This window comes from Cydia strobilella, chromosome 2 (assembly GCF_947568885.1).
Source record: "Cydia strobilella chromosome 2, ilCydStro3.1, whole genome shotgun sequence".
In the NCBI taxonomy this organism is placed as follows: Eukaryota; Metazoa; Arthropoda; class Insecta; order Lepidoptera; family Tortricidae; genus Cydia; species Cydia strobilella.
In genome coordinates, this window is record NC_086042.1 from 2,555,545 (window position 1) to 2,569,313 (window position 13,769).

The following is a 13,769-nucleotide window of genomic DNA, read 5'->3' on the forward strand; positions in this document are numbered from 1 at the left end:
GTCCGTCTGTCTGTCACCAGGCTGTATCTCATGAACCGTGAACCGTTGCAATTTTCACAGATGTATTTCTGTTGCCGCTATAACAACAAATACTAAAAACAGAATTAAAAAAATATTTAAGTGGGGCACCCATACACCAAACGTGATTTTTTTGCCGTTTTTTGCGTAATGGTACGGAAACCTTCGTGCGCGAATCCGACTCGCACTTGGCCGGGTTTTTTAGCATTCATTTTTTTTCTGTTTTTAGTATTTGCTGTTATAGCGGCTACGGAAATACATCATCTGTGAAAATTTAAACTGTCTAGCTATCACGGTTCATGAGATACAGTCTGTTGACAGACGGACAGTCAGACAGCAGTCTTAGTAACAGGGTCGCGTTTTTACCCTGTACCCTAAACAACAAAATACATTCTGTTGCAGGATTTATTTTTAACCTACTTGTTTTAAATTAATTCCCTACATAAGAATGTCCCGATATTCTAATGTATTCGGCACTACCCGAAAATATGTTACGCAACGACTCGAATATTTGTGCCATTTTCAACCAAAAGGGTACTTATTGTCGGTTGTCAATAAGGCGCTATTTCCATATAGCTTCAAATCGAAATCAACCTTATCGACAAGCGACAATGTGGTGGTACCTTTTGGTTGAAAACGTCACATTTACTTACTAAAAGATGACCTGCGATATCGCAAAAAAATGCCAGATTCATACATGCATTCCGAATGAGATCATCGGATAAAGAACCTATCTTACAGTATTTAATAAAATTTGCTCCCACTAAAACACCATGGCGGACACGCTATACATCAAAAATCACTTGCGTTTCTAATTCTATGTGTGAACAGCACGTCTGTAGGTCTGTACACGCGGCATGCGTCATTTTTTGAGTACCTAACGGCCCAGCCACGACATTGCGCGACGGCGGCGGCAACCATAGGTGGGAACGAAAGGACCGATCGCTGTCTCGCTCCAACCTATGGTTGCCGCCGCCGCCGCCGCCGCCAGTCGCGCAATGTCGTGGCCGAGCCGTAAATTGCTTACAACAGTACTGAGCGGTCGGCAAAAAGTTCGTCAATCCGCTGTCGCGGGGCGAAATAATTCGGATCGGGGCGGGGCGGTGCGTGGCCGTTCTGTATGATAATACTAGTACTTATTCTGTGCTAAAACCACAGCAGGTATTTCATTTCATAACGAAAGGAAGGAAACTCCTCTAAACCGCATAGATTACGCAATAGGTACCTTTGCTTAAAGTTAATGTCCACCCTAAACCGTAAAGTTATAGAGAAAGTACAGTCAGATCAGAAGCCATTGCAGCGGACAATGGGATCGTAGGTGTAACCGATTAGGGAGAACAATGAAGTGGATTAGAGCGACACGCAATCTTATGTGGTCTATATATTGTTTCAAGGCGTTCCGAAAAGGGTCTATATTGGGTCGCATTATAATTGATGATCCTAATGTAATGTTACGCATAAAACTCATTTCGCATAATTGCTATTGTGCTGAAACTATTCACATTTCTGAAAAATTATAAAACAAACCTAACCTAACCTAACCTATTCCACAGAATAACTAATAGTACTACCTATTCTACACAACCTATGCAAAACATTTCGAAAATACTTTCTGTTTCAGCTGAAGAAAAAATATGCGAAAAGAGTTGTATGCGTAACATTACATTAGGACAATGTGTGCGTAACATTACATTAGGACAATCAATTATTAGGCGACGAGATAGGCACCCGTTCCGAAACTGGTTGTTAGTACAAAGTTTACTCAATAGGTCGGTAGATGGCGGTGTACTAAATATGGAGAGTTCTACATCGCGCTAACGACATTTTTACATAGCGTTTGTATATAAAGATGTGTTAATTGCTTCTTCTTCTTTTCGTCTCGGGGTTCCTTTTTAGGGTTCCGTACCCAAAGGTAAAAACGGGGCCCTATTACTAAGACTCCGCTGTCTGTCTGTCTGTACGTCTGTCACCAGGCAGTGGAAATTATTACAGATGTATTTATGTTGCCGCTATAACAACAAATACTAAAAATAGAAGAAAATAAATATTTAAGTGGGCTCCGATACAACAAACGTGATTTTTTGCCGTTTTTTGCGTAAATGTATGGAACCCTTCATGCGCGAGTCCGACTCGCACTTGGCTGGTTTTCTCATACGATGGATGCCCAGTTGGCAGTGGTGTTGCTGTCGCGTCCCTCAGATCCAGCTTTGAGTACCGATGCGGGCATGCGGGACACGCCAGTAGATGCGCCATGGTTTTTGGTGCGGTGTCGAAGGTACATTGAGTCGAGGGGCTACGAAGCAGTCTCCATTTGGCCATGTTTTGCTCACAGCGACCAACTTGGGACCTGAGCCTGTCTAAGTATGGTCATTACTCTCGTGGGAGTTAAATCAACTATCACACGCGCGTTAAATATCCCGCAAGCAAAGTGTGATTACACTCGCAACTAAAACTTATACTTAGGTTGGTTAACATCTTGTATAAGCGTGACGCAAGCGTTTTTATGCTCCTGTGCGCAGGCGCTGCGGAGTGTTACATGAAAATCTAACGGTTGAGGTGCAATTAGATAATTCTCATGGAAAAAAGGTTTATTGTGTGGTTTGGTGCTCACGAACATCTGAATACTACTGTTGTAGAGTCTTACCTTACCTAAGTCTTAAGGTGACGTTTGGATTTTAACTCCAACTGCATTATTGAGCGACGTCATGGCCGCGGCTGCCTTTTTTATAAAATGTGGGACTAGTTCGTCCGTTTTCATAGTTTTATTTCATGTGGGACTAATTTTATCAAGAAAATTTATAGATAAACTGGCGGCAATAACGACGCCGCAACAGTAATGCAGCTGCAGTTTTACATCTGAATGTCACTTATTACACATATTTTAAAACAAATGTTGTCTCCGCTTAATAGACAAGGAGAACCTACCTGTTTAAGCGAAAACCCTCAATCGGTAAATTAAGATTTAATAGACCCTAACTTTGCGTACATAACGGAAGAGACGTGGACCCACCGTAGACCCACCTTGGACCTAATAAGATGGCTGTATGACTCATACAGCCTATACTATATCTATATGTGTCACATTGCTGCCCGGCAAATGTCTAGGTAGTTTAAAACTTCACAACAACAACCATCTTATGAGAACATCTCACTATTCTCACTTGAGGATTTCGAGCTATACCCAGGCCAACGCAATACTTTAAACTTCGCAGATGTAGGTATATTTAGAATCAGGACCCGGGTATGTCCATAAACTACGTCCGGACCCGGGTATGTCCTTAAACTATGTCCAAAAGAGAGGTATGGGCACTGCGAATGACATCTCGCTTTGTGTGGTAGGGCACAGGACAGCGGATGTCATTCCAGATCTAGAGCAGAGCCCAACTGGGGAAGTACCTCCACCTTACAGAAAACCGCAGCCAAATAACACTATAGACCCTACTCATAGTGTTGTGTTCCTGCCGGTGAGTAAGGTTGCCAGAGCTCGAGGGAGAGGAGTGTTAGGGTCGGCAACGCGCATGTAACTCCTCTGGAGTTGCAGGCGTACATAGGCTACGGAGACTGCTTAACATCAGGCGGGCCGTATGCTTGTTTGCCACCGACGTAGTATAAAAAAAAAATCAAGAGCGAAGAAAACAAAAAGGACTGCGCTGAATTTCTTTATATTATTAACCGTTTTAACTCTTTATTTACATACAAGATATATACAGTGGTTCTACGTTAACGAAATTAATAACTAGCTTAAATCTAAAATAGGCCCTTGAGGCATTGTACCAAGGATGCTGGTGGCACTTCCTCGCTGTATCGCAATGCTGATACGTTGTGCGAGGAAGCCGCCAACTCTTCGGTTACCAGTTACCGTTTTTAACTTTTTATTAATCTTAACGTAGGTATCGGCTAACACGTAGCTAAACGTTGTAAAAGCGACATATTTAATTATAATACCATTATCTCGGATCTGCAGCAGAGTAGCTATTCCCAACGCTTTACTTTTTCGAGCTTTGTCGCGAGAACTTTACCAAAACATATTCCTACATAATTTTCTTGGCGGGGAAGTTGGACCTTACGACCCAAGTAAAAGTGTCTCTATCTTAGCCAAACGGCTGGTTGGATTTTTTAAATTTTCCGCCTTTTTTGCTAACAAAATTGGTTTTCTAGACTAATGTTACACTGGTTGACTTGAGACCTTATGAGAATGACTGCGAGTATTAGTATTAGTAGTATTAGTAGTTTATACCTCGGCGGTTTACAATAACGCTGGGAAGCGGGTTACCTATTTGTAAACATCGTGTGGTTGACGGTTTGCTCAGTTGCGAACACGCTATTCTGTGAACGAAGGCTTATCTACCTTATCTAAGACTGCAGTCATTTGTTAATTATTAGTTTCTTAATAGTATTTGGTAATATTTGGGCTTCTAGGAAAAATACGAGTACCTAATAGTTATGAATAAGAATAAGATTTACTACTTCTAAACTTATCCACCTATCAAAAACAGCATGCAATTACCATGGAATACCGGGGCTTAGTATCGGTAGAAATTTCAAAGCTTTGACGTTCGATGACATAATACTCTATGTAGTACATTAGTAAGTGCGAAAAATAGGAAATTCGCAACAATTGTTAACGTTTTGTTTTTCAGTTCAGTGCGATTTTTGCTTAAATCGTATGATACGGAATACCATACCCGTTAAAAAACTCGGTAGTTTAATTACCACAAATATGAAGTTCCATTAAACACTTCACACAGTACAACCGCCAACCGGCTACATTTGAGACCAACGACCGTCCTTTGCGGATACGAAACTTGTTTACATACATACCCAATGGTTGACACCAAACCGGTTTTGGCCGTAAAATAGCTGAATTAATAATCTTTACGCTTATCATTAAGTTAATAGTACCTTACATTTAAAAAAAATTGTTACCTTTCGCTATCTCAAGTTAGCAATAGTAATAGAGAGGCAGACAATGGAATTTCGAATGTCGTTTTTCGTGAATAATTCTTTCCTATTAGTTTTGCCAGCGACTTCGTCTGCGTGGAGTTAATAGTTTGGGTAGCTTAATTTTTATCCAATCTGCTTTTTATTGATTCCCCATACAATCTCCCACCCCCCTTTTCACCCCCTTAAAGGATGACTTCTGAGATAAAAACTACCCTGTCCTTTCCCGAGACTCAAACTATCTCTATACCAAATTTTAACTAAATCGGTTCAGCGAAGCGTGAAGAGGTAACAGACAGACAGACAGTCAGTCAGACAGACAGATACGGTTTCGCATTTACTTGAAAAGTACTGAGGTTAACTGAAGTAAAATGCACTGCCATTGCCATCTGCGATTATGTGAGGCCATACATTTACAAAATACACTTTGTGAATAAGATATACTGCAAACATTACTCTGCCAAAAGAATCACCTGCGACTCGTTTGTTTTGCAGACGGAACACGGAACAGTGTTTGAAAACTTTTCAATAGTAGTTACATAAAATATGCCAAAATCGTCATTTCAATACAAAGGTGTCGTTATGAAACATTATCGCCATTGTACGGAGAAAGGAAGAAAAACGAAAGCGCCTTCGAACAATACGCAGTTATCAATACCTTTTGGCGTACCTGTTGGAATCCACAAAAGTGCTCGGTACCTACACTTGTAAAAGTATTGCAATAGCACGTAAGTGATCCTTCCCACTGACGTCCAGCTTTTTGCGGGTGCGGTTTTCTGCAGGATCCACTTTTCTGTAGTATGCGTGCAGTATCCCGCAAACAGAATGCTCGTGTGAACTTTACTATAGTAGCACATATACTACTAAAATGGGATCCAGCAGAAAACCGTACCCGCAAAAAGATCGTTTTCTTTCGCTGTGCCCGAACTTCGGGCACAGCGAAACGAGCATTCTGTTTGCGGGATACTGCACGCATACTACAGAAAAGTGGATCCTGCAGAAAACCGCACCCGCAAAAAGCTGGACGTCAGTGGGAAGGATCACTTACGTGCTATTGTTGTTTCTAACTTCCATTGGTTCCATTATGTTCGTTAGGTGGACGACATTCGGAAGACTGCGGGTCACTTCTGGATGAGATTTGCTCAGGACCGGGATAAGTGGCGTACCTATACTCAGCAATGGGCGATAAAAGGCTGATATGATGATATAATAAATGAGTCCTGCAAAACCTGGCTGTTTCACGCCTCTTCCCCACTAATATTATCATATACCGCGAACCACGTTCGACGTGTTGCCTCCCTGTCACACTTACGTACGAATTCACAAGTGCGACAGAGAGGCAACACGTCGAACGTGGTTCGCGAAAGACCCTCTGTTCTATGTTGTGTTGCTAACGTTCGTATGATCGCAAGAATGCAGTTAACCTTGATGTGCATGTTGTGTGCAAGATAGAACCCTCTTGATTAGAGCGTCTGTGGCGTTAATTCATTTTAATCACGTTTTAAAGTAACATACATAATTTTGATTACGTCACTGTGATTACCTACGTGATTGTTTAATTACCATATCATGGAGACTGTATAAAGGAGCCAAATCTCTATGTATGAAAAGTGTCCATCAAAAAACAGTAATTAGGCGGCGCCACCATACACCGAAATACTACCAAAAACAACCTACGTAATTTGGTCGGGTTATTTGTTGCCTTATATGGTTCATGTTATACTCATGTCCCAGAGCCTAACTAGCGCCACCGGAGAGATTAGGAACTATTATTTAAAGCTTAACGCGGTCACTTTTACAACAATTCTGCCATAAGAGATTGCGATCCTTTCTTTATCAATACCATCCATATACCATATTAACCAGAATAGAGTGTGTGTTAAACTGTAGACACTATAGGCAACAGAAGCCCCATATCTATTGACGCCTTGTAGCGCGAAATGTCAATGTAAAGTCAAAGTTTTGGCTGAGAATTGGGATATATTTTTCATATGTATTTTATATACCTACAATATATACTTTATTACTTGACAATACAGTTCTACATTTTGTTTTTGTATTTGTGTGGAAGGGCAACAAACACGTATATTTCATTAAATTTGGCCACTTTGCCATACCTAAAGCACACCTAAAAATTATTTTCTAAAATCGAAAATCCTTTATAAATTGTTATTTTTTTCTAAAGTAGGTATGTTGCCAACTTTTTTGGTCATGCAATGTGCAACTTGCGCAACCCGTATAGTATTCGCTATAATCCTCAGCTATCCAGTCTAGTACAATTATTTATAATCTAAAGCTATCATAGTATAAACGATCACGTCTTAATGCCTTTAATCGCAGAACAAGTTCTTATGGAACGTCGACGGACCAGGAAGGGCTGGATATCCTACTTCGCAAATGGATATGCGTTTACTTTTCTTATTCGGTGATAAGGAACGTAACACTGCCTATATGCATACTGTACCCGTACCATGAGTCACTGACAATGTCAAAACTGACGTATACTCTAGTCTACGTAATTTACTTTCTATACATCTCGCTCGCACTAATATGTCAGTAAGAGCGAGATGCTTAGAAAGTAAGTTACCTTCACGTTACCGTTTATGTCAGTGCCAAACTGATGATAGCCGTACTTTTTAGATATATGTGTCGTTTTCAAGCAAAAGGTACCACATTGTCGCTTGCCATAAGGCCTACAGACAGGTTTTTCGTATACAAGCAATTTTCGTCCTTATGTTAAGCGACAATGTGGTACCTTTCGATTGAAAACGTCACATATAGCGGATGTCGACTGCCAATACGAGTATAGGGAGCGTGAATGAACTGTAGGGGGCAGCACAAGAGCCCCCTGTTTATTAGTCCGACTCGCACTTGGCCGGTTTTTTCTTTTCGTTTGTCGTTTGTCGATTATGACAGATTTAGTCATGTACTTTAATCTTTAAAAATGTAGGTCGTCTGCATCTAAAATTCGTACAGCATTCTTAGTAGATTGATTGGTGCTAGCACTGCAACCAGTTTGATAAACCGGCCTAACGCCTTATGCAACTTTAACCATGTCGAGATTATTAGAGCCATTCGAAGCTTGTAAATTTGATATTGATTTGTGTTGTGAGATGGTCATAAAAGTCACATTAGTAACAGAAGGCAGGGAGTCGTCGGCAGGGTGTTCATCCTCACACCCTAGAACCAGTCGCGTACTGTGCGGCTTAAGAGGAATTTCCTCCCGCGGACGCTTCGGCTGTGGAATATGAGCCGAGGTTTTTCCGAGGGGCTACAATATGAAATCCGCCAGGCGATATAAATGCAACCATGCTGCCACTGCTGTAGCTTGTAGCATAACCTTCCTTTTTCTCTACCCATTTCCAAACTTTTAGGCCTTTTAGCTAGCTTCTAGTTGTTAGTTGAGGTTCAATTGGCGAGCCAACTCACAATCCTGTCAAAGGTCCCAAAATCCTGACATATCAGGGGAAGTCTTGACGTTTGACAACCCTACTTGAGAGCTCTTCCTAGGTTTTTACTTTCAATCATTCCGGGGTTGGTGCCATAAGTACCTACATATAAAAGTTGTTCAACGTGACACATACATTACATAATTATGTAATGTATCGCTCTCGCAGACTTCCAAGATACAGGCTCAGCCTAGTTTGGAGTCTGACGGATATATTATATATATTATATATATATATATATATATATATATTACACATGTAAACAACTTTTATGATAATAAACTATTTGTATTTGTATGTACAATCTAGGACATTGGCGGTGAACCACCTTAAGGGCAAAAATCGTTTAAACGTCTTGCAGATGGTCAGGCGATATCATCAAAGTGATGACCGATAGCATAGCACTTAACAATGTGGGTGTCGAAAAAAAAAGTTAGCTCCAGGTAAAGTTTATTGCAGTCCATTGTCTCGTGGCGGCCGGCATTTGCAAACTAAGATAAGGAATCCAAAATGCATCCTTGGTTATGCCTATGGGAGGCGGAGTTTAGCAATCTGAAGTGGTTGACCGGCTGTATATTCATGCTGTATATTCACTTTGTAGAATATGGCAAAGGGTTGAAAAAACAGTGTATAATTATGACAGGCTATGAAATTAAGCTTTAGTTTGTTCTCCGCCTTACAGTCCACTTATGTAGATAACAGTATTCTATAGACCGATACAGATCTTAAATCATAATTATAGCTGACCTAGGGTTCAGCTGCTTTCCACTACAACCGGATAACGTGTCATTACTACCCTACAAGTCTAGAATGACCTTAACAACCTTAAGTCCTTAAGTCCTATACGACTTTTGGAGAATGGAGCGTCAGTGCTACATAATATACACCTTGTGTGTGATAACAGATGAATATATTCCTTATTGCTAAATGATAAGGGTTATTTTAGAGTGGAATAGGTTTGGAGGTAAAATGTATATTTTGCAAGGTTTGGTTAGACTTATTGTCGCCTTGTTGTGTCGGTTAGTTATCAGAAAGTTATTTCAAAATTATTACCCTGTTGGCTTACCGTCGGATTCAGACTACAGCGCGCAGTAATGTGGCGCGACATTGCTGCCGCAAAAATCCGGCCAGTAAAATCGATTGACATTTGCGACAGTCAAACTTAATATATATAAAATACCTATTACAGTACATATGGTGCTACTTTCTCGCACTAGTACGTAAAGAGCACTTTTCGTGCATATGTCGAAAGTTTAAAAGGCCATATGTACTGTAAAACGATTGTACGATACACGTGCGAAAAGGTAATTCGCCACTCGTTTCGAATTTCCTCTTTTCCGCACTTGTATCGAAAATAACTACATATTTTATGTTTCCTGCAGCAGTACAGCGCGACATTACTTCCGAGCTTCCGACTGCATTCCTGTCGCATATGTCAAAATCGATGTTGCTGCCCCGATTTTTGACATTTACGGTAGCAATAACATACTTACGAGTTACGAGCAAAGATAGATATAACTCCGTAATAGATGGATACAGTCTAAGGAAAAAACGTGCCTCGAAAATTAAGAAAATTTGATTCTCGTTCAGAGGGCGCTACTAGCTTTGGCTTACTGTCGTATAGATGGCATTGACGGTTTCGTTTGTTATTTAACAATTTTAACGCATATCAGTGAAAGAACATGGGTCAAAATCATAAAAATAATTAATGCAAATAAAAAAAATCATCTATCCATATTTAAATACATTTTATCGTATTTTTATAAATTTTCATTTTTAGTTTTAAAGTGTGTCGACAGATGGCAGTGAATTTACTGGGGTTACAAAATTTACTATGACAGTACCGCTCTAGTATAAGTTACTCTATGCTTACGAGTATGTTATATGCGACAGGCGTGCTGGGGCCCATTTCTTGAACGGTATTAGTCTAATATTTTTAGTGTGTTGCCATGGTAACCCATACGATCGGACAGTGCGTGGACTAATAATATTAGTCTAATACCGTTCGAGAAATGGCCCCCTGCATACAGGCATCTGTGTATGATACGCATCTCTAGTCATTAGCCTTTAATTAGGCTAGTTTGGAGTTTAAACACGCGGCTAAAATTAGCAGATTCCTATGATAATGACCAGTGACAAATGACAGTTAGGCAATTAACTAATTATACGAGTACTTATGTAATGACAATGGCCTCTACAAACGTCACAGATAATCGCATGCGATTTGAAATACATTGCGACATTTGATTGATCGAATGAATTCGTTGCTCCTAGCTCCTACTAGGCCAGCAATTATCTAAAATTGCATGCCATTTATTGTAAGGTCTGTGGACCTTAAGTTGATGGTCATTGAAAGGGCATTGTTTAAAAAAGTTAATCGGGTAGTTTTTATTTTATACTATAATTGTACATACAAGCTAACACTGTTAATAATTCCTTTAACCCACATACATAATCAATGTGGTTCAGTGAAGGGGACGGACTGAAAACCAGCCAAACAATTTGTAATGAAATGGCTGACGCAGCATATACCCGTTCGTTTTGCCGCGCATGCAATTTTTTTTAATGTTATATTTTGTAAACTATCAGATTTTTTTTGTGTGGCAATAAATGGTTTCTTAAATATTAGCTTGCAGCTTGAAGTCCTCGATTCCCGCATACAGCACAGGAATTTGTAATTTAATGCAACTTATATCTATCTTTGATTCTTTGATCTTTTTTTCATTTTTTTCATTTTTTCATACGTATACTATTATTATACCCGCATAAGTTTACCCTAACTACATACTCAAGAGGTTATTATGGAAAATCGTTTAACATAATTAAATGTGTATTAACTATAGCTTATTTTCTATTTTTTTATTATTATAAGAATTAGGAGCGAAAAACAAATTCCATTAAAATATTTAGATTCGACCCGAACTCATATGATAGATAAAAAAAATCAAACGAAGAGGCATCTAGGCATAGCTGTGGTTGATAATTGTGTCAAAATATTTACGTTTGTATGAAGACGATTTCGCGCAGCCGTTCACTTTCGTCTTAACGACATGGATCACAAACCTAAAAAACCGGCCAAGTGCGAGTCGGACTCACGAAGGGTTCCGTACCATTACGCAAAAAAAGCCGGCCAAGTGAGAGTCGAACTCGCGCACGAAGGGTTCCGCATCATTACGCAAAAAAAACCGGCCAAATGCGAGTCGTACTCGCGCACGAAGGGTTCTGTACCAACGCAAAAGAAAACACGTTTGTTGTATGGGAGCCCCACTTAAATATTTATTTTATTCAGTTTTTGTTGTTATAGCGGCAACAGAAATACATCATCTGTGAAAATTTCAACTGTCTAGCTATCATGGTTCATGATATACAGCCTGGTGACAGCCAGACAGCGGAGTCTGAAAAATTGAGACAACTTTTTCTGAACATTATGCAATGCACATTTTAATGATACGAGTCAGTTGGTTAACCACCAACCATGAAGACAATTAAACATCGATTTAGGATTCTATGCGTCGCAGCACAGCCATAAAGGGTGTGAAGAAATCAAGCGCAGTGTGACGAGTGGAACTTGGCACAAAACTGGGCAGGCCAAGTTTCATCATCATCATGTCACCCGATAGTCGTCCACTGCTGGCCATAGGCCTCCCCCAAGGCTCGCCACTCCGACCGATCCTGTGCCGCTCGCATCCACCGAATTCCCGCGACCTTCACCAGTGGCAAACAAGCATACGGCCCGCCTGGCGTCTGATAGTACGCGGTAACAATGTCCCACGGACGCCTGCAAGTCCAGGGGTGTTATTTGCGCTTTGTCGACCCTTTACATTCTATTTTTAGGGTTCCGTACCCAAAGGGTAAAAACGGGACCCTATTACTAAGACTCCGCTATCTGTCTGTCCTTCTGTCACCAGGCTTGAAATTTTCACAGATGTATTTCTGTTGCCGCTATAACAAAAAATACTAAATACCGGCCAAGTGCGAGTCGGACTCGCGCACCGAGGGTTCCGTACTTTTTAGTATTTGTTGTTATAGCGGCAACAGAAACACATTATCTGTGAAAATTTCAACCGTCTAGCTATCACGGTTCATGTGATACAGCCTGGTGACAGACGGACAGCGGAGTCTCAGTAATAGGGTCCCGTTTTTACCCTTTGGATACGGAACCCTAAAAACAGAATAAAATAAATATTTAAGTGGAGCTCCCATATAACAAATGTTATTTTTTGCCGTTTTTTTGCGTAATAGGGTTCCGTACCCCTTCGTGCGTGCGCGAGTCCGACTCGCACTTGGCCGGTTTTTAAGAATCCCATACCCCAAAATCGGTACGAAACTTATTCGCACCTTGTATATATAAATGATTCATAATCCTGCATTGTCGACATCTAAACAACGTGCGTGACAAACGGCTGGAGAATGGCAGACCTTTAAGCAAGGCCATTTGACTAAATGGCATGCCAGACGTGTAAAAAGCTGATAAAACTATAATATAGTAAATAGTTCGTCAAAGGACTGTCTCATTTCAAACATAGACAGAGAGAATCATACTATCTTTGTCTTACACTAGTACTAGCACCCAAAAGAAAAAAGGATGTTTAGTTTTTTTTTGTTTTTATTTACTGCCAATTTGGTTTGACCAACTATATTAAAACTCTATAATAACTGACGTTCATACACGCCCCGATAAAAATAACTCATACCTATAAAAGAAGTTTATGTTTAAAAAAAATAATTGGCTGCATGGGTGATTGCCTTTGCGAGGATGTTTTTTTTCTTTAATTTTATGTGCGATAGGGTTAGGTTAGTTAAACTTGCTCTTGGAACTTCGCAATTAATTAAGTGTACCATGAGTAAACCTAATTAAGGTCTAAAGTTAGTCATCCAGCTGGTTAACAGCTGTAAATCCTAATTACATACCTATTTACTCAAGTAAAGTTCTAAAGTTATTAGGAATTCGCAAAGATTTGGGTTAAAAATCTCGGTTGACTAGACTATTGCGAAATTGAGTAGTTAGTGTAGTTACTCACCGTTAAATCTAGTTGTGAGTAAAAATAACACGTGCTCTGTTACATCCTGTTTCTTTTGTGTTTCAACAAAAACCAGACATCAAAAGCCACTAGGTGTGTCTTAAAATTCAGACAAAGTTCACGAGGCACTATTACCGTTAGTATTACAAAAACTCGGCTGCATCACTTAAAAACACACACAAATCAGCTTAAAATAACACTGAACACTGTTTTAAAACTTGAAACACTGTTTAGTAAAACATTTACCGGATATATCGTATTGTATTTCGTGATAACTTTATTTAAACACGTTGAATTCGTGGTACCATACCCGTCGCCGTGGAACCTGACTCGCAACTAA

The 13,769-nt window shown here is 40.0% G+C and overlaps 1 protein-coding gene across 1 annotated transcript in view; it reads right to left on the reverse strand.

Annotated features, from left to right (window-relative positions):
- Nucleotides 1-13,769, reverse strand: part of LOC134755385 (cadherin-87A) — a 59,245-nt gene extending 45,476 nt beyond the window's left edge. Inside the window, exon 1 of the mRNA XM_063691939.1 lies at nt 13,430-13,769. The gene's annotated coding sequence lies outside the window, so the exon portion shown is untranslated. The remainder of the gene's footprint in view (nt 1-13,429) is intronic.